Source organism: Mya arenaria, chromosome 7, assembly GCF_026914265.1.
Source record: "Mya arenaria isolate MELC-2E11 chromosome 7, ASM2691426v1".
NCBI classification, from domain to species: domain Eukaryota; kingdom Metazoa; phylum Mollusca; class Bivalvia; order Myida; family Myidae; genus Mya; species Mya arenaria.
In genome coordinates, this window is record NC_069128.1 from 18,593,073 (window position 1) to 18,614,545 (window position 21,473).

At 35.4% G+C, this 21,473-nt stretch overlaps 1 long non-coding RNA gene across 2 annotated transcripts in view; it reads left to right on the top strand.

Moving 5' to 3' along the window:
- Positions 1-21,473, top strand: part of LOC128240536 (uncharacterized) — a 71,385-nt gene that overhangs the window by 20,958 nt on the left and 28,954 nt on the right. Inside the window, exon 3 of one of the 2 annotated variants that reach the window (XR_008262184.1) lies at positions 19,239-19,340. This is a non-coding gene — a long non-coding RNA (uncharacterized LOC128240536). Of the gene's footprint in view, positions 1-19,238; positions 19,822-21,473 lie in introns of those variants that run through there. The other variant, XR_008262183.1, reaches the window with a different exon arrangement.

A 21,473-nucleotide genomic window follows, 5' to 3' on the forward strand; every position in this document is an offset into this window, starting at 1 on the left:
CACTGTCTTCTATATAATCACATGTATCAGATATGGACTTGTTCAATGACTCAACTCCATCCACTGTTTTCTTTATATTCCTAGGCACCGTCTCATATCTTTCAACACATACTAGGCAGAGGGTGGTTTCATTCAACGTGTGCGCCCCATCTACTGTCCATGTCCTCGGTATATCACATGTATGGATGCAAGGTTGCATTTATGTATGTGCCCAATGTAGTCTGCAGATGCTCGGTTCACTTTCCATACTCAGACAGTTCATCGAAATTAAACACTATTTCCATATGCCCAGTGAAGATTTACATGCAGAATTCATTCTCTACGTTCTGATTGTTTTTCGTCAAACCATCTTGCTCATCACCAGATGTGAAGGTCAGACAAGGTTACGAAGATCAAAGGCCCGACTGTAAAATAAAACGAGTAAATTCGAATTTGATGTAATTAAATGAACTGTAAATATAAAGACTCGAAACACAAAAATCTTTAGATCGTATTTCGCCTAGACATTGTAAAATAGACAAACTGTTGTAGTTTTCTTGTCTCATCTTTTGTAAGAATTTAAGTTTGATTTTTTAAAAATATTTTGTTAGCTTTCAAGACTTTTTTTTATAAAAGCGAAAATTGTCAGGACATAGTTAATGTGACATTTAAACCAAACGAATGAGTTCTATTTTATTGAAGTAGAGTAATGATTGACTTAAAGCAATATGTAGTGAATTTCATAGTTCAAAGGAGACATTACAGATGAGTTATTTCTTGTTAATGGCGGTGGATATATGCAGTGAAAAATGTAATTAGGCAACCCTATTGCCACAAGGGGTAATATGAATGACTATATTTTATGTATCGGGTATTTTGATCAATAGATTTCGCGATATGAACACACCTTAAGTGATGAAAATCGTCAACAATCTTCATTGAGGCTCGACAGATTTTATTGAATAAACGTACGTTAAACAACCTTAAAGCCGTACTCCCTTATTTTGACAACTACTTTTATTTTTTGTCTTGGAATGAGACAAATTAAGTGTAATTGATTGGAAATCAGTGATATAAGACTGCTGACAAACGATTCGATCGCAGTTTTACATATTTACGTTCGATGAGTGATGCTTAAAAGCGCTTAAAGGTGTAACTTACGTTTTCAGAAAACTAAAATTTTTTACAGCTTTCCTGACAATTGAGTTATGTTCTATTGTGAGATATCTTATATAATTAAATTGAAGACATTGATGCCAAAGTTAGCTTTCTGAGACAAAAAAAAGAAAATCAAATGTCAAAACTGTCAATCTGTGAGAGTGCAGCTTTAAGAGTATATAAAAATGTTCAGTAGGTACATTAACAAACGTTTGGTTTATTTAGCAATATACATGCTATTTAATCTGTATTGTTCATCCCCTGTTAAACTTAACGTTCAATGTAAAAGCTACTTTTAACATCAAGACACATGTATCAAATTCTTACCAAAAAGAGTTCAATAATCCAAACAAAATTCAATGTAATAAAAATATAAATTCTTAACTACAGCTAAGTAAACTGTGTCAAAATCAAATACATAATAAAACATACTCACTAAATCATGTTAATGATTGTGCTTTAATCTAATAGTGACATTTTCTATTTGAAATGGTACATATGTAGTAACTCATTCTAATGTTGTTAAAATATTGTAACGTGAAGTAGGATAACCACAGTGAGCCAAGTTTACATTTGTCAATCAATGGACAAGTCTTAAATTGTATAAATATCAGCTGGCAAATAAAATAAACTTAAACAATCAAAAGGTCACGTTGATCTTTTTATTGATTAATTTAAATTTGTTTGTTTATTCATTTATTAATTCATTGAATTATTAATTAGTTAAATAATCAATGAAATATTTTTTATTATTATTATTATTATTTATTCATTAATTTATTTATTATTTAATTATTTCTTTATAGATTTATTGATTTATAAATGTATTGATTCATTGAATCATTCATTGATTCATTGATTTATTCATTCATACATTCATTCATTCATTCATTCATTCATTCATTCATTCATTCATTCATTCATTCATTCATTCATTCATTCATTCATTCATTCATTCATTCATTCATTCATTCATTCATTCATTCATTCATTCATTCATTCTTTCATTCATTCATTCATTCATTCTTTCATTCATTCATTCATTCATTCATTCATTCATTCATTCATTCATTCATTCATTCATTCATTCATTCATTCATTCATTCATTCATTCATTCATTCATTCATTCATTCATTTATTTAATTATTTTATTAATTATGCATTCATTATTTATTTATTATTATTTTTTATTGTTATTTTTTTAAATTTTATTTATTTATTTATTTATTTATTTATTCATTCATTCATTCATTCATTCATTCATTCATTCATTCATTCATTCATTCATTCATTTATTTATTTATTTATTTATATAATTTATTTATTTATTTATTTATTTCTATTTTTTATTTATTTATTTCTTTATTTCTTTATTTATTTATATCTTTATTTATTCATTTATTTATATATTCATTTTTAGATTTTTTTTACTTTATTTATTTTTTAAATGTTTTATTATTTATTGATATGTGCATTTATTATTTCATTCACTCATTCATTCTTTTGAATGTGAGTTCGTTTAAACGCTCAATTGTGCATTCATTCATTCGTTAATCTATTTTTCAGGTCTAAATGTTTACCAACAGTTTCAAGTTTGAGTCCAGGGCCAATGATTACCAATAGTCTGCAATCTGAGTCCAGGGCCAATGACTACCAATAGTCTGAAATCAGAGTCCATGGCCAATGATTACCAATAGTCTGAAATCTGAGTCCATGGCCAATGATTACCAATAGTCTGAAATCTGAGTCCATGGCCAATGATTACCAATAGTCTGAAATCTGAGTCCATGGCCAATGATTACCAATAGTCTGAAATCTGAGTCCAGGGCCAATGATTACCAATAGTCTGAGATCTGAGTCCAGGGCCAATGACTACCAATAGTCTGAAATCTGAGTCCATGGCCAATGATTCCCAATAGTCTGAAATCTGAGTCCAGGGCCAATGACTACCAATTGTCTGAAATCTGAGTCCATGGCAATAGTCTGAAATCTGAGTCCATGGCCAATGACTACCAATAGTCTGAAATCTGAGTCCATGGCCAATGACTACCAATAGCCTGAAATCTGAATCCATGGCCAATGACTACCAGTAGTCTGAAATCTGAGTCCAGGGCCAATGACTACCAATAGTCGGAAATCTGAGTCCATGGCCAATGATTACCAATAGTCTGAAATCTAAGTCCATGGCCAATGACTACCAATAGTCTGAAATCTGAGTCCATGGCAATAGTCTGAAATCTGAGTCCAGGGCCAATGACTACCAATAGTCTGAAATCTGAGTCCATAGCCAATGATTACCAATAGTCTGAAATCTGAGTCCATAGCCAATGACTACCAATAGTCTGAAATCTGAGTCCATGGCCAATGACTACCAATAGCCTGAAATCTGAGTCCATAGCCAATGCTTACCAATAGTCTGAGATCTGAGTCCATGGGCAATGATTACCAATAATCTGAAATCTGAGTCCATAGCCAATGATTACCAATAGTCTGAAATCTGAGTCCATAGCCAATGACTTCCAATAGTGTGAAATCTGAGTCCAGGGCCAATGACTACCAATAGTCTGAAATCTGAGTCCAGGGCCAATGACTACCAATAGTCTGAAATCTGAGTCCATGGCCAATGACTACCAATAGTCTGAAATCTGAGTCAATGGCCAATGACTACCAATAGCCTGAAATCTGAGTCCATGGCCAATGACTACCAATAGTCTGAGATCTGAGTCCCTGGCCAATGACTACCAATAGTCTGAGATCTGAGTCCATGGCCAATGATTACAAACAGTCTGAAATCTGAGTCCATGGCCAATGATTACAAACAGTCTGAAATCTGAGTCCATGGCCAATGATTACGAAGAACTTCAAGGGAGCATGACGAACAGGTTTAAGTATGAGTCCAGGGCAAATGTTTACAAACAGCTGCAAGTCTGAGTACAGTACCAATGATTACGGATCGTTTCAAGTCTGAATCCAGGACCAATCATTACGGACAGTTTCAAGTCTAAGTCCAGAGCCAATGTTAACAAACAGTTCTCCCAATGTTTAAGAACAGTCTGAAATCGGAATCCATGACAACTTTTTACGAAAAATTTCAAGTGTGCTCCAGGGTCAATATTTACGAATAGTTTCAATTATCAGTCCAGGGCCAATGTTACGAAGGGTCTGAAGTTTCAGTCCAGGGTCAATGATTACGAACAGTCTGAAGTCTGAGTCCAGGGTGAAGTTGTACGAACAACTTCAAGTCTTAGCACATGGCCAATTTGTACGAACAATTTCAAGTTTGAGTCAATGGCCAAATGTTTACAAATTATTTCAAGTCTGGGTTTCAGGGCAAATTACGAGTAACAGTTTTAAGTCCAGTGTCAATTATTACGACCCGATTCAAGTCCAGGCCCCACGTCAGAATCCAGGGTCAATTATTACGAACAGTTCAAGAGTCAAAGTCTGACAAAGGCCATTCATTACGAACATATTCAAATCTGTTTCCAGGGCTTAAGAGTACCAGGCGAATCATGACGAGCCGTTTCAAGTCAGGGTCAAGGGCCATTTATTTCGAAATATTCAAATCTGAGTCCAGGGCTGAAATACCAGGCGAATCATGACGAACAGTTTCAAGTCAGGGTCAAGGGCCATTCAGTACGAACATATTCAAATCTGAGTCCAGGGCTTCAGCAGGAGTACCAGGCGAATCGTGATGAACAGTTTTATGTCTGAGGCCATGGCCAATCATCATGATCACTTTCAATTCCCAGACTGGCTCAGAAAAGCAAAATGTTAACCCACACAGATATTCGTTAATATTACAATAATTTCACAAACTATGTGTTAATGATGGTGTATCATATGGTAAATACAGCAGTTTTCATCGAAAATATACAATTAATAAAGTATTCAGTTTTGATTCATCAGTCGGTACTCAGACTTGATTGGCCCAAGACTCAGAAATTGGCCCTGGACTCAGACTTCAGACCGTTCGTGAATATTGGCCATGGACTCATTTTTGAAACTGTTCGTCTTGATTAGCCCTGAACTCAGACTAAAACCTGTTGGTAATCATTGGCCCTGCATTCAGGATTGAGACTGTTCGTAATTATTGGCCCTGGACTCAGACTTGAAACTCTTCGTAATCATTGGCCCTGGACTCAGATTTGAAACTGTTCGTAAACATTGGCCAGGACTCATACTTGAAACTGTTCGTAATCATTGGCCCTGAACTCGAGCTTGAAACTGTTCGTAATCATTAGCTCGTGACTCGAACTTGAAACTGTTCATAATCATTGGCTCTGGTCTCAAACTTGAAACTGTTCGTTATCATTGGCCCTGGATTCGAACTTGAAACTGTTCGTAATAATAGGCTCTGGACTCGAACTTGAAACTGGTTGTAATCATTGGCTCTGGACTCGAACTTTAAACTGTTCGTAATCATTGGCTCTGGTCTCGAACTTGAAACTGTTCGTTATCATTGGCCCTGGATTCGAACTTGAAACTGTTCGTAATAATAGGCTCTGGACTCAAACTTGAAACTGGTTGTAATCATTGGCTCTGGATTCGAACTTGAAACTGTTCGTAATCATTTGTCTTGGATTCAAACTTCAAACCCTTCGTAATTATTGGCCTGGACTTGGACTTGAAACTGTTTGTAACTATTGGCCCTGGACTTGGACTTGAAACTGTTTGTAACTATTGGCCCTGGACTTGGACTTGAAACTGTTTGCAACTATTGGCCCTGGACTTGGACTTGGAACTGTTTGTAACTATTGGCCCTGGATTCAGAATTGAAACTATTAGTAATCATTGGCCCTGGATTCGAACTTGCAACTGTTTGTAACATTGGCCCTGGACTCAGACTTGAAACTATTCGTAATCATCATTGGCCCTGGACTCGGACTTGATCATTGGCCATGGACTCAGACTTGAAACTATTCATAAACATTGGCCCTGGACTCAGACTTGAAACTGTTCATAAACATTGGCCCTGGACTCAGACTTGAAACTGTTCGTAACATTGGCCCTGGACTCAGACTTGAAACTGTTCGTAATCATTGGCCCGGGACTTGGACATGGAGTTTGTAATCATTGGCCCGGGACATGGACTTGCGACTGTTTGTAATCATTGCCCCTGTACGTAAACATTGGCCCTGGATTCAGATTTAAAACTATTCATAATCATTGGCCCTGTACTCGGACTTGCAACTGTTCGTTAACATTGGCCCTGGATTCAGATTTGAAACTATTCGTAATCATTGCCCCTGTACTCGGACTTGCAACTGTTCGAAAACATTGGCCCTGGATCCAGATTTGAAACTATTCGTAATCATTGGCCCTGGACTCAGACTTGAAACTGTTCGTAATCATTGGCCCTGGACTCAGACATGAAACTGTTCGTTAACATTGCCCCTGTACTCGGACTTGCAACTGTTTGTAATCATTGGCCCTGGACTCAGACTTGCAACTGTTTGTAATCATTGGCCCTGGACTTAGACTTGCAAGTGTTTGTAATCATTTGCCCTGGACTTAGACTTGCAACTGTTTGTAATCATTGGCCCTGGACTTAGACTTGCAACTGTTTGTAATCATTGGCCCTGTACTCAGACTTGAAACTGTTTATAATCATTGGCCCTGGACTCAGACTTGAAACTGTTCGTTAACATTGGCCCTGGACTTAGACTTGCAACTGTTCGTAAACATTGGCCCTGGACTCGGACATGAAACTGTCCGTAAACATTGGCTCTGGACTCGGACATGAAACTGATCGTAATCATTGGCTCTGGACTCGAACATGAAACTGTTCGTAAGCACGCACCCTTAACTCAGACTTTTCATTGTTCATAATCACGGACCCTAGTGTTTCGGTATCATTACATAAGCCTTTTGGTTCTTGAAAATGGCTTTCACTCCCGCCCCCCCCCCCAAAAAAAAAAAAAAAATAAAATAAAAAAATGTAAAATAAAAAATAAAACAAAATAAAGGGAATTACACAATTGTCCTAGTCTTTATTACTTTATTGCCCTCTGTTTATTATTATCGATCAGATCAATTATCTATCACAGAAAAACTGGCACAGCCCTTTTTCTCACAACACAGCCCTAAAAGGCAGTAAGGTAATAAACAATGCACAGGAAATTTGGCATCCCGTTCTTACACCAGGGGCCTTATTCATAAACGTCTTAAGTCATTTCTTAACTTTAGTCGTGTTTTGAAATTGTCTTAGTCAAATGAAAAGAAATACAGGCGTGTTATAACATTTTAGTGTGTTCCTGATTAAAAAAGTAAATGCAAATGTGTATTTAAAAATTGTTAAGTTTTATATCATATGACCAAAGAGATATCTAATTTAGGAAAGTGACTTAAAAAAGGAACTATATGAATACCAGCCCAGTGAGATAAATAGGGGATACATAAGCCAGGTATTTCTTAAACCAGGACATGAAGCCGGTGCTAACGGCGTTCTTTGCATTACAGCCAGACTGTTGTGTTTCGTGGTTCGGAAGCACCTCTTTCGCTAATTGTATTTGCTTTGTCATTTTTTTCATGAAAAAAATACTTCTGAGCCTCTAAATAGATTGGATATTACGTCCATAAAGCTACAAGAGAAATTGGAGCAATAAAAATGTAAAGTATGCATATTGACTCTTTGATAAACTTGCTTATGGCGCTCAGTAAGGTATGTTACTCCAGTGTATTTAACACCTAATATCAGTGTTTCATTGTGTGTACAGCATTTTAAAGAATGTAATCCTTTTGTTTTAAAGAAAATGCCTCGACGAAGAAATGCTACTGGTAACCCTCTTCATTTAGCCTACCATGACCTCCTTCATCTAAGATAAAAATTAAAATAAATCGGGATGTTTAAAAGTTGTAAAAGTGTCATCTCATATGCGATAGTATGTGAGAAAATTAATAAAGGCAGGTTTATTGAGTAATTTAAATAGCTTCGAATTATGTGATCCCCTCAGGCATAGACAGAAATTAAAATTGATATACGAATTTGATTTTAAAAATCTCCGAAGAATGTTCATTTATTATATTAAAAAGATGACATTTATGTCAAATGAAATATAACTTGAATTGCGAACAGCTAATTAACCATAACAATTGGATGAATCGCAACAATGCGCATAGGTATTTTAAGTGATTGTAGGTCTGAGAAATAGTTAAATTTATACTTTAGCACCATACGTGATACTTCATATGTAATATAATGAAACATTAGAAATTATAGGGTCAAGCCCATGCTGTGGCTTTAGATTAAAAAAAAAACTCGAGTCCCGTTTAAAGTGACTCGCCCATGTTTTTGGACCATAAATTAGTTTCCGCGAAAATGCATACACAACTCTTATTTCATAATTATTTGATTCTTTGATACCAATTTTGCTGAAAAACAGGAATTAAAATATACTATATAGACTTGTTTTAGTGGGGGGCGAACCTACGCCGGCACAGTAAAGGAAAGGTTAAAACTATGAAGCCATAACCAATGGGCCACATAAGATTGATAACATCACATGATAATATGATCAACCAATCACGCAGCAACGCTTTGGCGAATCGAGTTGCTAACGTTTTACAAAATTGTGATCTTCAAAGACAATATTTGAGCAAATGTCAGCATTTGTTGAAGGGTTTCAGACGTCAGTATCTTAGTTTAAACACTCCTTATGATTTGCCACACTTTATTTTGTAATATAAGTTGAGGTTGGGGGTGGGGGGTCGTAAAAAGTTCATTATTTTCAAGCCACAAACGAGTGCCTTTAAAGGCATAAGAATCAATACCACATTACGAAAAGTAAGATATCAATTATATTAAAACATATCACCGATATCCTTTTCGCAAAGTCTCAGGGGCCGTATGCAATAATGTCCTAAGTCTTATTCTTAGACTAAGAGAGCTTAATTTTAATTTTGTTGTAAAATGCTATTAAACGAACAGTGATGTCAAAATAAGTTATATAATATATATTTTGAAACATTTAAGAATCTGAGTCCAAAACTCAGACTTTAATCTTTAGTGACTATTAACACCGACCTATAAACGCACATATCCTTCGATCACTTTTTCAAATTAATATTTTAAGCATATTTAATATCTTCTTCAAAACCAAGAACTTATTGGTAAGTGTATTTGATTTTGCAAACACACATTTTTTTTCAATTCGATTATCGAGAATTGCTAGATAATTTACTCGTCGATTAGGTGAAACCGTCCTTCAAAATTACCTTATCACAGTCGAACCCCGTTGGTTCGAACCACCAAGGATCGGCGATAATACCTCGAGTCTCGGCCAATTCGAGCCAAGCGGGGATGCTTAGCTTCAGTATAAATAAATCGATCCAGTTCGAGCCAACGACGAAATCGAGCCAAGCGAGTTCGAACCAACCATCTCGTGCCCTTTTTGTCCTGTATTTGTGACATGGATGTAGATGAATTTGTTGTCATGTTATAAATTTGGAAACTTTATTTTTGTTGCCCTAAAGGATCGGCCCCAATTTCTCGAAATATCTTAAATCAGTTATAACAGGATTAAGCTCAGCACACTATTTTTGATAGAACAACAAATGTATGATATTTTCTTTTGAAAGAGTTGTGATGCTTTTAAAGGATATAATATTTGAGATAAATAAGATAAACTACTTTTGTTTTTTACAAAATCATATTTAAGTAAGTAATATTGCTAAATTAAATAAGATACTTAAGTGAGTTATGCTTAAGCACTTTCAGAAATTGGGGCCAGGTTCAAGGAATGTCTGACATGTGAATCCCTGGTTCTGCATCCCATGTTTATTTCCCTGGTATCATGGCAGAAGGCCAAACTATCTGTGGATTGTTTATTAGTTAATTGCCATAAAGGGCTGTGTTCAAAGAATGGGGGCTGGACGAGATATGTATTGACTTATCAATATTCATCGATCCGACAATAACAGACACCTGCATTCAATTGTATAAACTTTGCATAGTTGTCCACCTGTTGGTTTGGTAGAGCGTTCGCTTCGGGTGGTAAAGGTCATGGGTTAGAACCCCGGCCGCGTCAAACCGAAAGACGTCAAAATATGGTACCAGTAGCTCACTTGTCTAGCGCTCGGCATTTAAAGGATTGGTTGTACTGGAAAATGGTGTCCTAAGTATTGATCAAACCCAGGAAAGTTGTATCCCGTGTATCGGTGCTTTACATCGAGCACGTTCAAGAACCAATAGGTCTCTTCGCAAAGAGCTAGGGAATCGCACCCGGATCTCTTGTATCTCAATCTGTTTCTTCAAGTCTTCCAATGTTTGGATTTGACTTCGAATTGCTGTCACCTCTATCTCTTGTCACTTATGGCAATTAAAACACAATTTTAAACGTGCTAGCGTTGCGGCGGGGTCAAGCCATAATGCAGCCAATGGGTGCGGGCAGACCTTGATAAACTCATACAAACAAACAAACAAAACACCTTAATGCGATTATTAATTAATTGCTAGATTTTCACCCCGCCCGCCCCCTGTTTTTTTTACTGACGCCCTTAAAATTGTATTGACTCAAATAAAAAATGATAAACTTGGGTCTGTTTGTGTATCGGTCCAATTCTGTCCGGGAGTGGCGTTTATTCCTACCTGGGTTGTCGATGTATAACATTCACACGTGAAAAAGCAAAAATTGTGACGATCGTGTTCGTGGTCTGCCTAGAATAACATGTATATGGTCCATTATGCAATAAGAAGGGTCTGAACACATACTTATCGGTGAAACAATGATCTAAAAAATAAAATAATAATAAGTCACCAATCCGCCAAATTTAAGAAAAAATGGATGAAAATCTAGCAATTGATTAATATTTGCCAGAAAGCCATGCAACCGATAATGATGTATGTCATTAATTGTTAGGGTCCGGCAACCGAAATCATTTTCGAAGGCTCAGTATCAGCTTTAGCGAAGTTTTTTTTCATATCCTAATACAGGCACTTGTTATCATAGCGAGCAGCAAGTGAATGTGTGTGTGTGTGTGCGTGCGTGCGTGCGTGCGTGCGTGCGTGCGTGCGTGCATGTGTGTGTGTGTGTGTTTTATTCAAGTTTTTAATCATAATTTGGTTTAAACATTTTATTTTTTTTGAAAGAAGCATACAAAGCATGCAAGGTCATTTATACAATATTAAAAGAAAGGATTGGACTTGAAGAAGGTTAACACTAATGAAAGCCCTTTCCCCCCAAAAACACACATTTTGTTTATATTATCAAGCATATTATCAAGCAAATATTTTAAGATTTTGATAGAACCGTTGATAACCCGGGAAATATACGTCACCGGATTTATTTTTTGGCAAAGAATTGCTGATCCTTGAAAGACGTCCGACCCGAGCGATTTGGACATACTTTTCTTCTTTATGGATGGGATTCAGACAATTAGTTCTGCATTTTGTCTTAATTCCCTGGGCGTGCAAAAAGACACCCCCGTCCATCCCCCACCCCGCAAAGCCCCCGTTGAGGTAAACCGTTACTAGGTGCATTACGATTTATTCCATTTCTCTCAAACACTTGTTCAAAATTGTCAAATAAGGATAACAAACTTGATACCCTTGTTAGAAATGTCGTAAATTAGGTATTAAGTACCTATTTTGACATAATCATCCATGATAGCATCTCAATTGTTGGCCATGGACAAAGAGATAGCTGTCGCATCTTTTTGTTGTCCTATCTTGTCCCTAAATCTTCCATACATCGAAACAAAGCTGCCTTTATCAATATGCCATTTCATATTATAACAATTACAGCTCATTAAAGAACCGCTTAACCTCAAGAAGATTTCGTCACCTTAATGCAACAACTCAATATCTGCTTCTTTTTCTATATGCAGTTATCGAGTTATTGCACTAGAGTGAAGATTGGATCAATTATGAGTTTAACGGATAAAGTCATTGCTATTTGCTTAATTTGCTTTAAACGGGCTTTGACTCATAGAAATTAGCCTTGTGAAGAGTTTTAAACATGACATCAAAACTAACCAGTTTGATATAGTTCAGAGACATGCACCATCAATGAATTCCAACGGCAATTGTTGTTAAAATTGTGCTTCGATTTATTTTCAAAACTTCCAAAGATGTTTAAGCACAGGCCTCTCTAAAACAATTAAAAGACAAAGTGTTTACACAATATGGCTTTAAATGCCAAAATTATGGTATATCCGTCCCAATGGCCCTGTCGTAAGGGCGTCCGCCTACGGGAGTGGAAGGACGAAAGTTCGAGCCCCACACGGGGCTTGTTCTGATGTAACCGGTTGCTGGCCCAACAACTGGTTAAATGATGGGCACCGCTTGCCTTTCTCAAATGTAGAAAGACAGCCTTATAGTGCTTGTAAACTCACCAGACTTGAGATTTCTCATGTTCATAACTTGGTTTGGGGTGGCCACAATCTGACCATTTGGGCCCTTCTTGGATTACCTTTAAAGTGATACTCGCATTTAAATCAATACATACACATCTATAACAAACATATATTTTGAGCGATAAACCTTTGCCTACTAACTAAATAATGCATTAATGGAAGTGCTGATTACAAGATTGTAACCGTGTACCGTGTATGCACTAGCTGGGCCCTAAAAGATTAACAGTGATCAACTATCGCTTCATAAGGTAGAAATAACGTGTTTTCTGCACCTTTCTTTCAAATTAAACAATGTATCCTTAAAACAAACGCATTGTTTTCGATATCTATTAATCCTTTTCGATAAATTAAAACAATTGTATAAATTGTTGTTCTTCTTTTTTGGGAGTAAGAGAGCAATTTTAAGTACATACCCTAAACACAATACCCAAAGGACACTGGACGGGGTACCATACAAACAAACGCCACAAGCAGACCTCACATGCATCAAAATAGCTATATCAATAAATGATGGAATTACCGCGGTGGAAGTGTCAGTGTAGTTGACTGGAACATGAGTTCATTTGGGATATAATGAACCAGTCCATTGTAACCACGGCCCCCAGATCCGGGGATATACCAGGGGGAATTGAGCCTTGTTTTTACCTTCTAGGTGGCCCCGCAGTGCCGAGTGAATGCGATGATTTTGTTTTCGCGCCGAAAATAGCGGGGAATGGGCCTTACCTAATATGTCCTCTGGGTGTGGGGGCATTTGGCAAGGATTTTACTAGCAGTTTGTCCCCTCAGAGCGGGGATTTTACCTGTGATTGGCTGTACCGAAAACCAAAGTCCGCGCTATTACCCGGACCTGAGGGCCGTGGTAACAATTGACTGGTGCATAAACCAGTATACACAAAATCTCACACGTGTCCCAATAGTAATTAATCATTACAAAATGCAAACTTTAAGCCTGGCCTCATCGGAGCCAGCATAAACTTGAGCGCAATTAAGAACAAAGCAATACTGTTTATTGATTACAATGGTAAAATCAACACTGTCGACGCTCCCAGCACTGTTTTGAGCAGATATGTTTCACGAACGAAAAAATTTTATAACATCAGATCAATGAACCATGTTTCAATACATATTAGGGAATCTGCAACTGAAACAAGATGCATTAGGAACTCCTCGGCCATTTCCATCGAAAACAACCTCGGATCTAAAATGAAATGATTTCTGTTAACCGTCCGTATACACCCGAGGTTGTTTCCGATGGAAAATGGCCGAGGAGTTCCGAATGAAACAAGATATTGTAAACATAAACATGTAATACGGTTTAAGATCCCAGTAAGCTAGTTTCCGCACTGACCGTCCCAAGACGGTCACCCAAGCATATAGAGATGGGGATAATTGTTGGATGTCTGTTTGGATTTGATGCCTGTGTTTTTGGACATTGATATTTTCAAACAATGTTGAATTCTAGGCTTGTCCCTGTAGTTTCCGTTGTACGTGTGACGTCATAACACAAAATAATGACGTAATTGTTTTCTATCAAGTTGGGACGTTAAACCCGTTTCATCATTAAGAGAATGAATCTAGCTTTTGGTGCAAATAACAGTTTGGCCACCTGCTTTTAGAAAGAATGTACTTTTGTTCAAGTATTTTGGCATCAAATTTCTGGTAAATTTTGCATGACGTGTTTTTCGCTCACATTTAAGTAGAACAAAGACAATATAATTATATAATCTAAAATGTTTTTTAAAAAAGTATATACATTTTGCCAACGTTTTCAGTTGAACCTGATTATGACTTGCAGATCACAATATCCTAGATAGTTTTATCAATTATTTCTCGCAGGTACCCGTGTATCACCCAATTAAGATTTCAGGGTGACTCCAGTTGGCAAGGGTTAAAACGATGCCGCAAGACGAGAACAGTAAAACGATTCAAAGAACAAAATAATTGTAAATTCCAGAAATAAAGCATCTTCCGTTGGGAGGAAGGGAGTTTTGTAAACAAATATATTTTGTGTGTCTGATTATGCTCCTGGATAATTAAACGTTAAATATTTGCGTTCGAACACATAAACTGGTTGGCTGAAATGTACTTTTAGGCTTTATTTATAAGAAATTACATAAAGACACTTTGTGTTACGTAAACAGTCCAATAAAATTTTAAGTAACTCATTTTCTTTCCAGCTTAAATTCTATTTTCGCAATTCTTATCGGGTATTAATTTCTGTTTTGTTACTGTTTGCGGTTTTCTAAATCATATTTATATGAATATTTCATTTTATATTATCAACTTTTTCTTTCTGTACTTGATGGCTATTTTTCATTCGAGGAAAGCAGGCTTTTCTTGATTGCATAAACAATGTTATGGTTATGCTTTAAGTTGCTTGTCCACGTTTAAGTACTTTAGTATAGAGGTTTAAAATTAAAGTATACGTGTATACCAAACATCAGTTTTGACTGATGAACATTTAGCTACGTACTAAATAATGCATCTTTGGAAAATATTAATTACTGATAACAAGATTGTAACCGTGTATTTAATAGCTAAAAACGCACAAATATTAAATGACTGGTGGGTCCTAAAAAATTACAGTGATCAACTATCGTCTCAAAAGGTAGAAATACCGTGTTTTCTGCGACTTTCATTCAAATTAAACACGGTATCCTTCATAAGAACCATTGTTTTCGATATTTATTCATGCATTTCGGTAAATTAAAGCAATTCTGTTAATTGTGGTACTGCTTATTTGGGAGTAAGAGTACATCTTTAATGAATTGCTGGAGCAAAGTATAGCATTATAAATAGTATTTTATACAGCCTCTGTCAATATGACTTTCTGCCACTGGATATCAGATCAAATTCAATGGCTCACTTGTCAGCAAATAATATGGCTTTGTATTTATGTTTTCATTGTCGTCTGAACTTTGACAGTAAGCAGCCATTTTGATTCCAGAAATGTCAATCGACTGGTTCCTGTTTGAATTCGCGAACAAACAAGGTTGTGATGAAAAAAATAGGAACCAAACTGGAAAAACTTTAAATTGATTGGTTCCCTTTTATTCGCAAACCAATGGGACTTGAAAAGAAAACTAAGAACCAAACCGGAAATCCTTTGAATCTTTTAATAGAATGATATTCTATATTTTGATCAGGATTAGTGAGTGAATGTGATAAATGTTTTGCTTCGTCGGTGGCTATCTGGAACAATAAGAGACTGTCTATTTATGTGGCATATATTATATAACTTTGTACTAATGCACGAGTCAATTGTAACCACGCTCCCCCACAGGTCCGGGGACTAGCGGGGACTTTGACTTTCGGTCCAGCCAACCCCGGGTAAAATCCCCGCCCTGCGGGGACAAACTGATGGTAAAATCCCCGCCAAATGCCCCGCACACCAGGGACCCTAGGTAAGGCCCATTCCCCGCTATATTTTGCACGAAGACAAAACCACGGCATTCACCCGGCACTTCGGGGCCACCTGAAAGGTAAAAACACGGCCCATTTTCCCGGCTATCCCCGGTATACCCCCGGACCTGGGGGTGGGGGGCGTTGTTACATTTGACTGGTGCATAATGTCGTATTAATATAATTATTTACACTCATTTTAATATACATTTCAACGAGGAATTAGCCAAAACAATCTTGCTTTTAACACTTAAAAGAAACAGAACAGAACTGAACATAGTTTATTTCGTTTTAAAAAGTTTAAACAATATACACAATGGTATAAATGGAAAATGACATATGTCATTTTGAAACGGTAAATTATGCATGGCGATCGGTCAATGAGTTGACTTATAAATAGAAACTGAGCATAGTTAATTTCGTTTTAAATAGTTAATATACACGGTGGTATAAGTGGAAAATGACCCTTTACCATTGTGAAATGGTATATTATGCATGGCGATCGATCATTTAGCATGGCTTATAAATAGAAATATAACTTTATGCATATCTGAAATAAAATGAAATAGCATTTTAGCAGTTAATAGAAAAATGGTCTGTGTATATTCTAATGAAATTTCTAATGAAAGTGTTTGATGTGTGTATGTGTGTGTGTAATTGTGTTAATATACATGTGTGAATCTATATTTTATTCGATAGGTATAAACACTATCACACTATAATCTAACTACATTTATACAAATGCAAATCGGTTAAACTTAGCAATTGTTTGCATATTATACAATAATTATGAAAATATTAAAAGACAAACAACTTTACAACACGTATATACAAAGATGGATACGTTATGTAGAACGCTTTTATTTTCTGATTAAAAAAGGTTATATAAGTTTTAACATAGTGAGTTGTTGACGATATCATCTAAGTCTATTATTATTTTTTATCTCAACATACAGCATGCATTCAAAAATTAATATGAAACCGGTCCTGGAAAGACTGTATTTTATGTAAACATGTACCATACACAGATAACACAGTTCAAGCTCTGCGCCGTGTGACGTCACTAGTTCAAACTCTTGTCATAGGTCAATAACGCTTGGCTCTGCAGACAAAACAACAAATTAGCCAGAAAATTTGAAAGCGTTTTATGCACGTTTAATTGAATATTAACGACCCAATTCACCTCGTGTCTGATTCAGTGCTTCGGTCTGATGTAATTAGATGCACACACCTGGTTCGAGTTTGTTCGGGTGTTGCACAATTGTTTTTTTCGCATGTTGTTTTATTGTCAGAGCACTGCCAATACTGCCAACATCGACTTTTCCACAACGTGTGATGCGCTTCAAGGCAGAAGCGCTGGGCCAATCCCCATGTAAAAATATTTTGATGAAATTTTGATGATGCTTCAATGTAATTTGTCTGGCTCAAAGATTATTTGGATTGAGTTTATTTTTGATGTCAGACACATAACGTTTTTTTGTATAAAAACTGTAAATACGATTCAAGTTGTTTCTATTCTTAGTGCCATGCCACTGGTGAACTTGCTATCAAAGTAGATGTATGCGCTCAAAGAGAGCGCAATTATTTCTTAAAATAAATTATCTTCGAATGTTGATCTCCAAATTACACACAAAACTGATACTGTAAATCCTTTTTAAAATGTTTTCTAATCAACTGTATAATGATGTTAGTAGTGCTATGTAAAGATGTTGTAAAGATGTTGGCGGTCCACACTGCACTTGGAATACACAAACATTTTACCAAACAGGTGGCCCTGCTGAAAACTGTGTCCTATTATTTGTGATTGACCTGTTTTGTCTTCAGAAAGCAGCCTGGTCTTCAGTAAGCAACGTTTTAACACGCCTGTTTCCAAACAGTCCCAATATTTATATGGAAAACTACATAAAACAAGTCCAGTAGTCAAAAGCTTAAACATAAACCCCGTTCAACGGCGCATGGCCACAAACAACACACAACGTATATAATGTATTCAACCAGGAGCTGTTGGGGTACCGCCTTGGTGCGGTCAGTAAAATTTAATTTTACTGGGGTTTGAACTAGTTTCCATGCACAACCTTACACTTATCACAACAACACCAAACAACAACATACTAATCCATAAACAACACACATCATATCAAATGTATAAAACTAGGGATTGTTGAGGTACCGCCTTGGATTTTACTGGTGGGTTGACCTAGTGTCCGGGTACATCCTCATACTTATCCCAACAATTCCGAATAAAGAGGAAACGTAAATGGTAAATCTTATCCAAGTATGCATTAGATTAAGGGAACTTAAGAATGGAAAACAAATCATAATTTAAAATAATAGGTAATCCCCATGTACTTCTATGATTAGGGATCCTAACTCTATCAACTCCAGCCTGATTTTGGACTCTTGACTCAGACCTGCAAAGCTAAACATTTCTAGTGGAGTAACAACTGTTAACATTAATGTTTGTATTTTTATAATGTTTCATTTCGACACCTGACTGAAACAATGTGTGTGTTAAAACATTGTTTCAATAAATGTTTTGCCTTGGACATCAAATTATTTTTAAAGTCAAAGTCAAGTCAAAGTTTTATTGGCAAATTCAATAAGAACATTGTCAATATACACACAAAACATACTAGATGGCATTTAATAATACAGAAACGAGCTCAGTAGCCAAAAGTTTAAACATTTACCCCGTTTAATAGCACAGGGTAAACGCCAAAGACATATAACACAAAAACAAAAAAAATCACAAACAAGAAACATGGAAGAACAGCACAAAACTCAACAAACAGCACAGTGCATATATACTATAAAAAAAACTAGATATGTTTATCAAGGATTGTAAGGTACTTCCTTGGAATGGTCAGTAAAATGTAAATTTACTGGGAATTCAAACCAGTATCATTTTCATCTAAGAACCAGTAACATATCATTTCATACCAGTAACATATCATTTTCTCTTGATATTATTTGTCATGATATTATTATTTTGATTAAGCAAATGATAAATAAGAATCACTATTATTGAATTTATATTTTTTTTCACAATCGCAAGACAACAACTTATTTTTGTTCGCACAGGGCCAGTGCATATAATACGTATGCATACACTATATATTTATGTTGTAAAAGGGCACACTAACAAAAAGTGATATTCATTTTCTTCCACATCCATATGGCAATTATTACATTTTCTGTCATCTCGGTTTATACTTCTTTGTCTTCTTTCTTCAATATTAAGGTCGTATACCGAACATCTTAATCGTGTAACTATTGTTTTTTATTAATTTTATATTGCTATTGATAAAAATAAATAGTTTATAGAACTGTTCTTTCTTTTCAGTTGACGAGGCATATCGAGACCTGTGTTATGAGCTGTACTGAACAAATGAGTGGTCTTCAAGAAAAAATATCTGATAACCAGCGACAGTTACTACATTAAGATGTGAGTTTAACAATTTGGTATGTAATATGTTGATTTAGGTAATCCATCCATCATTTATACAAAAAAAATCTACTGGTAAATTTCAATCTTAAATTTACAAAATGTTAAGTTTGAATGATTTAAGTTTTCACCGAAAGCTTTTTTTTCAAAAAGAAATTATGTTATTTAAGAAACAAATTAATGAAATTTCTATGTAATCTATATTTTTATTTTATTATCTCCCTTTAAAATATAATATCCTTAGATCAGCGTCATTTTGGTGTTTTTCAAAAATGTCATCGATGCAAAAATAATATAATAGTTAATCAATATAAATGAAACATAGAAATAATCTCCATGTTAATATCCAAAACGCACCAACATATCTTTGCAATCCTAACGATGGATGGCTTACCTTAAATTATTTTGTGTTAAATTGATTTACATGTATTAGTTTATTCTTGGAGATTATGCATGACACATGATCGTTATTAGAGATAAAAAGCTGAACACGTTTAAATTTATGCATCGGTTTGTCATTGAAATTTTAATCATTGTACATGTTCAAATTTGAAATAAAAAATGAATAAAAAATCTTGAAGTGTTTTAACATATTCCAGTACAATTTTGTGAATATTTTCACAATCAATACGTTACGGTAGCATGGTTAAAGAAAATCAGTCACGTTTTATAGAGTCAATCAGATAAATAATTATTAAAAACGTGACAGAAAATGTTAGTTTTTGCAAAATCCATTAATAAGGCTTTAAATATTGAATCATTTTAGAGTTGGATTTACAAAATCCAGGTTCAAATAAGTAATGCCAGTTGCTATTTTGTGTTTCTTCATGATAAATAAAAGGAAATTAACTAAATTTGAAAAATGTTGAATCAAAATGTTGCCACCATGAAATTTGTGAGTGAACCCTTTTAAAATTCAATGGAACTTCACGGTCAACCACAAACTGTGATCTCTTATGCACCTGAAGTTGAATTGTTACCTTTTCCACGAATATTACAATCCCCTTTATTGTTTTATTCGAAAGGAAGAAAGGGTTTTGCTATATGCACATATTTCAATTAAATTATATGAAAAATGTATGTTTATTAAAGATAAAACCATAACAGGGGTTTAAATATAATATTTCAAAAATACCCTTCAAACAAACTCGTTAATGATTGTAAGGGTCAAACATCGATTTTTTTTATTTCGATTGAAATGTAAACAAAATGTTTTTTACAATGATAAAACATCTTCCATTTGTTCTGTTATTGTTCTGTGTTTGTTGTTGTCCTTTATATCATTTGACTTAAATACACACTGGTTATAGAATAAAATTGTCCACATACATAACATATAGTATCCATACATGTCCTTTTTCTTGTGTCTCTACAGATGAGCTGTTTATGTTCAAGTTAAATACACATTCTGTTCATTTCTATTCTGTTCCTTTCTGTTCTTTTCCTGTTTTGTTCCGTTCTGGTCTGATAAAACATCTTCAACCATTCAAATTAGCTTTACTATTAATGATTATTAAAAAGTTGACAGACGATGCTGTATTTCGCTGAAAGGAAACCAATTTCCATTGTCTTCGATTTATTAAACCATATCGTTTCTTACAAAATTTTCACTCTAAACGTGAGGACGTCACAATACATTGGGAGATATTGATGAGACACCACAAGTAAGGAAACAAATGAATACTCAAGAACATTAAGGAAAGCGTTCCTTGAATACGAAGCCCCCCTTATAAGGTAAATCGGCTAGTTCCGGCAGTGCCGACATCTTCAAAGAGAAATAATAACGTACAAATAAAAATAAAAGTAAATAGCGTGGAAACATATACGCGGAAATATTTTACAGTAATTAAAAATAATTAAGGTGTAATGAACGAAAACTGTGTACGCAACAAGGCCGGTCACAGAAAGTGACGAAAGTACCGAAGTAGTTCTCAAGTGTTATTCGAAGGTCCATCAGAAAGGTTTAAATATCAATGAAGTCAATGAAACGTCTTGTAAAATAAAGTAATTTAGCAGGACGCACGGACGGACGAACCTTAGAGGTATGGACACATGTGGCAAGTAATTTTCAATTATATCCATAAAATAGAAAGTTACAGACTGGGCACGAGACATGGGACCGAATGCACGGAC